Here is a 7,686-nt window from a genome sequence, read left to right on the forward strand (position 1 = left end):
GTGCCCCAGAATACTTCCGTAACCTAGGTTGTATTTTTCACTCAAAATATGATATTAGAGATAACATAGTATATCTCCGAACACTGCAGAACCTCCAAACCCGGTACTCCGTTATAAACAAATTAAATGCTTTCACCAGGATAGTACCTGAATTACATAGTTAATCTCTCAACTGAAATCCTCCACCTCGTCCTGACCCAATACCAACCAGGTTTTCAAAGAAATATCAGGCGTCTAATTGACAATATTCTGGACATAGTAAATTGTCATTAGATCGGGGTCTTTCAGACTGTCTTAAGACTGCTGTAGTTAAACCCCTTCTTAGAAACATAATCTTGACCCTCTGCCTTTGAAAATTTTAGACCCATTTCTAACCTGCCTTCTTAAGTAAAATTTTAGAGAAGGCAGTCATTATGCAGTTAAATGACCACCTCAATAAACATGCTATTCTTGATACTTTTCAGTCAGGCTTCAGAACAAATCACAGACAGAAACTGCACTTGTTAAAGTAGTAAATGACTTCTGGGTAAATGCAGACAGAGGCCATTTATCTGTTCTCATCCTCTTAGATCTGAGTGCGCATTTGACACCATTGATCATAATATTCTTAGAAATCGCCTTAGTCAATGGGTGGGCCTCTCTGGCAGTGTCTTAAATTGGTTTGAATCCTACCTGGCAGGGAGAAAATTCTTTGTGAGTTGTGAGTAATCAAATCTCAAAGACACATGATATCGATATGGTGTTCCACAAGGCTCTATCCTGGGTCCGCTGTTATTCTCAATCTATATGCTTCCGTTAGGTCAGATTATCTCAGGTTACAATGTGGGCTACCACAGCTATGCTGATGACACACAGCTGTACTTATCTATAGCACCTGATGACTCCGACTCTTTCGATACACTAAACAATGTCTTACTGGTATTCTGAATGGATGAATAGTAATTTTCTCAAACTAAATAAAGAGAAACTGAAATTTTAGTAATTGGCAATAATGGATTCAATGAGGTTATCAGAAATAAACTTAATGCACTAGGATTAAAAGTTAAGCGGAAGTAAAAATTTAGGGGTAACTGTTGACTGTAATCTGAATTTTAAATGCATATTCATCAGACCACTAGGACAGCATTTTTTCATTTAAGAAACATAGCTAAAGTTAGACCGCTTATATCATTGAAAGATGCTGAGAAATTAATTCACGCTTTTGTTTTCAGTAGACTAGATTACTGTAAGCACTCCTCTCAGGACTACCCAAAAAGACATAAATCATTTGCAACGAGTGCAGAATGCAGCTGCTAGAATCCTAACTAGGAAAAGAAAATCCGAACACATTTCTCCAGTTTTGATGTCACTACACTGGTTGCCTGTGTCATTCAGGATTGACTTTAAAATACTGCTTATGGTTTATAAAGCCTTAAATAATCTGCTCCATTTTATATATCGGAATGCCTGACACGTTATATTCCAAATCGTAACCTAGATCTTCAAATGAGTGTCTCTTATAATTCCAAAGCTAAACTTAAAAAAGTGGTGAGGCGCCCTTCTGCTGCTATGCACTAAATCTGGAATAGCCTGCCAATAGGAATTCGCAGCGATACGTGAACAATTTAAAACACTGCTGAAAACACATTACTTTAACATGGCCTTTTATAACTTCACTTTAACTTAATACTGATACTCTGTATGTTCAATTCATCATAGTAATTATTCATGGTGGCTCTAAAATCCGTACTGACCCCTACTCTCTTTCTGTTTCTTTTCCGGTTTCTTTGTGGTGGCGGCCTGGCCACCACCCTACTCAAAGCATCATGATGCCCAACATGATGGACTGAAAGCCAGAAGTCTACTGACCATCATCATCAGGTCCTTCCATGAAAATATGATGATTTATGTTAGGTAGAATGCCCAGAGGGACTGGGCGGTCTCTTGGTCTGGAACCCCTACAGATTTTTTTTTCTCCAGCTTTTGGATTTTTTTTTGGTTTTTCCGGCCACCCTCGCCATCGGACCTTACTCTTATTCTATATTAATTAATGTTGACTTATGTTTTCTTATTGTGTCTTCTATTTTTCTATTCATTTTGTAAAGCACTTTGAGCTACATTTTTTTGTATGAATATGTGCTATATAAATAAATGCTGATTGATTGATTGATTATTGATTGCATTTCTGAAATTAAATCCTGGTTCTCTTCAAATTTTCTTAAACAGTGATAAAACTGAGGTTCTCCTCATTGGTTCAAAATCATCATTATCCAAAACCAATAATCTTTCTTTTATTATTGATAACTCTGTTGTTTCCATAATCTCAGGTCAAGAGTCTGGGTGTCATCCTCGACAGTACTCTATCTTTCCAATGTCACATTAATAACATCACCCGGTCTGCTTACTTCCACTTACGTAATATTAATCACATTGCCCTCCCTCACTCTCATACCACTGCCATTCTTGTTCATAGTCTTGTCACTTCTGGCTGGACTACTGCAATTCCTCCTCTTTGGTCTCCCTAATAAATCTCTTCACAAGCTTCAATTAGTCCAGAATTCTGCAGCACGTATCATCACTGGAATCCCATCTTTTCACCATATTACCGGTCTTGCAGCAGCTTCATTGGCTCCGATCAAGTTTCGTATTGATTTTAAGATTCTGCTACTAACTTTTAAGGCCATCCATAACCTCGCACCTCCATATCTGTCTGACCTTCTACATGTTGCCATTCCTCCGTAACCTTAGATCCTCTTCCTCCACCCATCTGACCGTTCCTCCCTCCCGTCTAACTACCATGGAGAGCAGAGCTTTCAGCCGTTCTGCTCCCAAGCACTGGAACTCATTACCTGCGGATCTCCGAAATATCAAATCATATTTATCTTTCAAATGTAAACTTAAAACACATTTTGTTTAAAATGGATTTTTCTTCTTCCTCCTAATTATAGTGGTTTTGTTTGGTTTTAATTTTAGATTTTCTGATGTTTTAAGTTGTTTATAATTGTGTTTTGTATTTATTTATTTATTTGTTTGTTTGTTCAGTGTCCTTGAGTTCTCTGAAAGCCTGTATAAATAAAATGTATTATTAAATTACTCATTCTGTTAACTTGAAAACATGGTGACTGCAAGACACAGCGAACCGCAGTTCTCCAACTGTGAACCTTGGATTCGTTTACTATGTATGAGACGCAAGTTAAATCTAGTTTTATAGGTTTTGAACTTGTTATATTTCATGGTTCCTTGCCTTTATCTGCAGTCACTGGGAATAGTGTATCTTGACAAACATCTGACATACTGGACCCTTTTGTAAGATGCACTTTTTACATTTAAATACCTTTTCTTTTATTCATAAAAAAAAACATATGTTAACATTTCATCTGCTTAAAACTAATGGATACAATTTTAGATGCTTTCAATATTTTTTATATAAATACAACATATGCATACATGCCTGCATATACACACAGTCTCAAATCTTTGAAGAGTATGACATAATGTACTGGCAAGTTATTGATTCCTCCATTAATTTTACATATCAGTGTAATCCATTTAAGAAACTCAAGGTGTCTAACATTCAGCTTTCTGATAGAAACTGGACATGGATGGGATGCAAGCACTAAAGATCCTGCATGTTAAAATTAATCTGGAACAGACAAACACTTTCCAGCTACTGACATACCAAAAAGCTAAGAAAGTGTGCCTGTTTATTAAAGCCTGAGAATGACAAAAAGGGCACACATTTTATGAGAGTTTGCAAATGTATCACAAGCAGTTACGCAAGGGTCCTGTTAAATTTAAGTATTACAAACCTGATCTAGCATTTCAAAGAGATTTTCAAAGAGTGTGCTCCTTTTACAATTTAATAAAAATGGACAACAAATATTGTCTTTGAACTCTTTTTAGGATAATGCACCAATCCATAATTGAAGCATAAATGTTTTAAAACTTCTGTCAGATATGGAAGAAGAGAGAATTATCACCTGGAAGGAAAAAAACATACCATACCCATAAAATGACCCAGAACTTAAAATATAGCAGAAGGAATCAACCATTATTTAAATACATCTATTATAATTCCATTATATTAACAGAAATTCTTTTCATCCTGGTGTCACAATATCACTTGACAGAACATTCTGGACCCCTAAACCATTTTTATCTTCTTTTCACAGCTCTTTGGAATACACACGATATATTCACAGGAAGCTCTAACACACTCATCTTGTCCTGTCTGAATGTTGTGCCACTTCCAGACACTAAGCCACCACTGACAGCTCGATGTGTCACTCTGTAAACTTTCCACATTTAAGTTTATTTCAAAAGATGTGTCAACTGGTCCTGCAGATTTTTTGAATGCTCAACACTAAAGGAAAAAAGAAACACTATTTAAATAGGAAATTAATTTCCTACAGTTAAAAATAAATTTGATTTCAGCTTAAGTGCTACAGTAAATATTAAAATATACTGAAAGACAAAAGAGAATCAAACATTCTTGCTCAAAAAGAGATGCTTAAAGGACATTTGTGAAACACTGGAGATTAAAAAAAAAAAAAATCAAACAACAACATCATATTTCTCCCAATTATAACCTCAGAAGAATGATTCTGAAATATTTAATTAAGAAAAGAAACTAGGCATCTTTTAATTGGGAAAGATCCTGACAGTAGAGTTAAAAGGCTAATGCTTAACTCCACTTAGATAAATGAAGTACCTGATTCTTTTATAACAATTTATAACACTTGGAGCACATGCAGAAATTAAAATGGCATTTTTGAAGTACATAAAATCATTAAAATATGTGCAAAAAAATAAGTGTGCAAATGGCAGTTAAAGTTACTGATGAAGTCACTGAACGCGAGTTAAATTAATAATCAGGAGTACAAAGAAGATGCTAGAAGAGAAGAAAAGAAAAAAATAAAAACACAACACTCACTTTCTCTGAATGGCTTCTTGCCTGAAAGACAAATAAATGTATGCATGTATTCAATTCTAAGTATATTATGAAAATTAAAAGATATGCTAATCTTCAGTCACATAAAGGTTACTGAAAAAAGACACACATTACAAAAAAATTATTCCAATCTATTTAATATATATATACACATTACAGACAATAACCATAAATATTTATTTAAAATATTCTAGTCATACTGTTTGTCCACTTCAAATCTTGAACAGAAAGAAAATACAACTTAAATAATTTTTAAAATTTACATAGTGATATACTCAAACACTGTCTTTTTACCAATTAAAATTATTAATAATAATCCATGAACATAACTTGTTAAATACTGTATGTTTGCCAAGTTTCCACTCCTACTTGGATGAGGTGCTAGTCCACCCTCATGTTCCACTTTCACAAACACAAAGCCAAAATACTGGCCACTATACAATCTTTGAGGAAAACACATGTGCCATAAAGTGCACGCACCATATAAATATAGTGAGGAAGTGAAAAAGACAAACTGCTCAATAGCGCTAAGCCACAATGAAACAAAATAAAGCAAAACCGTTATCAAATATTATAGTTCATGCCAATTCACTGTTGCTGAAAAGAGATGAGAAAAGCTACAGAACAGAACATTACCTATTGTTTTACTTTTTTTTTTCTTGCCTGGAGCAAACCTGCACTTTTAAAATTTTGAATGCACTTAAAACCCACAAAAAAAAAATTCATAAAATGTACCTATTAGCCACATTTTCTGTTGGTAACCAACAGGTACTCCACTCAATGCAACTTCTATTCTGGAACCCATACAAAAAGAGGCACTCACAGATTCACTTAATGTAGGTGGATTTAATTTACTAAGTACCTGCAAAGGTCAAGGCCATTAAACGCTGTGCGATTTTCTCAGGTAAAATATAGTAACTGAGCAAAGTAAAACTTGTTACAGAGCCAAGGGGGGACATGGGTAGAAAAAAAAATCCAAAAATTAATAAATAAAACATGGGAATGATCTACTACTTGTAAATAAAAATTTCAATGCATGCTCAGGTTTTAATTAACACATTCCCTCAATTTAAGTAATTCATGCAACATTTTGATTACAGCATACCAACAAGTTTTCTAGTTAATGCCCATATTTTATTGAAAATATTACCTCAATTTATATAACTTGTGCGCACTTTGTGTACATCCAATGATAGCCATGCAGGCTTCCGGCATCTTGCAACTGATCAACAATAATGTGAATTACTTCTTTGACGGTAGTATAGTGTCATCAGTAGAGCCCATTAGCCAGGAGAATCCATTGCAGCTGCCACTTGTTCAGAGTGGTGCCCCACAATGCAAGATGAATGCTGTGATAATTCACGTTTCAACACAGTCATAACTTATCCCAAATGAAAAAGTAGCCATAATCCTGTGTATCTATCCATTGGGCTGTCCGTATGAAACAACAAACAAGGTGCATGCATGAACTAAAAGGTGGGAACGTTTAAAAACGTTAGCATGAAGAGTAAATCACCCCATGATTTTTTTTTCTCTTCTTTCTAACCATGTCTTCTCTCCAGGGCTCTGTAACTTGTTGACAGAAGCAGAATAAATACATAAAGAGAAAATCATCACATTAAAAAGGTAACTTTTTGATTTATTTCACTTTCGCTATTTTATTTTGTCATGGTTTGGCCTTCATGAAGGAAATATTCATCACTGAATGAATTTTCAATGTAACATGAAAGACAAAAAATAGACAAATTCAGAGTTTTCTAATGAAGTTATATTAAAAAAACAACTCTCAGGAAAGTTTGCAGATTTCATCTGCACATTGATGTTTTGCCATAAAGAAGAAATGCAATACTAATCCTTACACATTATACTCATTTTAAATCTTTTAACTTACTGGTACTGAAGATGGGTTGTGATAATTGCCATTTTTCTTAAACTCTAGGGAAAAAAAGATGTACAACATATTTACTTCAATTCAGGTTTTCTAATCAAACCTATTGTTAACATTAAGGGGAATTAAAGTCCAAACAATTTAAAGTTCAATAACTTTTGAAGCAGTTATTCATTCACTTTCCACTCCTTTCTCTTTTTCTTTTTTTATAAAAAACAAAATTTAAGAAATATCAGTAATCTAAGCATTTCAGAGTACAGCAGCAAATAAAATGACAAAAACATTGGTATACAGTATATCCTTTATGTGAGGGAAGGCAAAGCAAACAAGTGAACGGATGCCCATCCATCAATTAAGAAATTGTATATTGTGTGTGATTTCTGCTACATTAAAAATAAGATAATGTCAGCAGATTACCGCTCCAATTTATTTTATTGCAATTTTAGACTGCTGGCCTTTTCTGCACTTAAGTCTTAGATTAAACCATGGGACTGCTTCAGGCAACAAGGGAGAAATGAACATTGGACTACCAAGAATCTGAGCATCATCAGGGGCCTCATGTATAACGCCGTGCGTAGAACTCGCACTATAACATGGCATAAGCACAAAAGCCGAAATGTGTTTACGCGACAGAAAATTCCAAATGCAGGAATCTGTCGCATCTCCAACTTCCACGTTCTTCCGCTACATAAATCCTGATCAGCGTGAAAACTAACGTACGCTATCGCTGATTATGTAACGCCCCAAATCCTCCCAGAATTACGTATTTGAATATGCAAATCAATATAAATCGCCTTAAGCGCAGCCTTCTGTGAAAAGACAATGGGAAAAGCACGGGGGAAAATATAAGAATTTCAGCGAATACCAA

At 34.8% G+C, this 7,686-nt stretch overlaps 1 long non-coding RNA gene across 1 annotated transcript; it reads right to left on the reverse strand.

The window, feature by feature from the left end:
- Positions 1-3,733: 3,733 nt before the first annotated feature.
- On the reverse strand, positions 3,734-6,887 carry LOC120520413. The gene is made up of 3 exons (XR_005631833.1): positions 6,822-6,887; positions 4,913-4,933; positions 3,734-4,342 (listed from the first exon to the last, which is right to left on the reverse strand). It is a non-coding gene; the product is annotated as an uncharacterized LOC120520413 (long non-coding RNA).
- Positions 6,888-7,686: the final 799 nt, after the last annotated feature.

Source organism: Polypterus senegalus, unplaced genomic scaffold, assembly GCF_016835505.1.
Source record: "Polypterus senegalus isolate Bchr_013 unplaced genomic scaffold, ASM1683550v1 scaffold_1493, whole genome shotgun sequence".
NCBI classification, from domain to species: Eukaryota; Metazoa; Chordata; class Cladistia; order Polypteriformes; family Polypteridae; genus Polypterus; species Polypterus senegalus.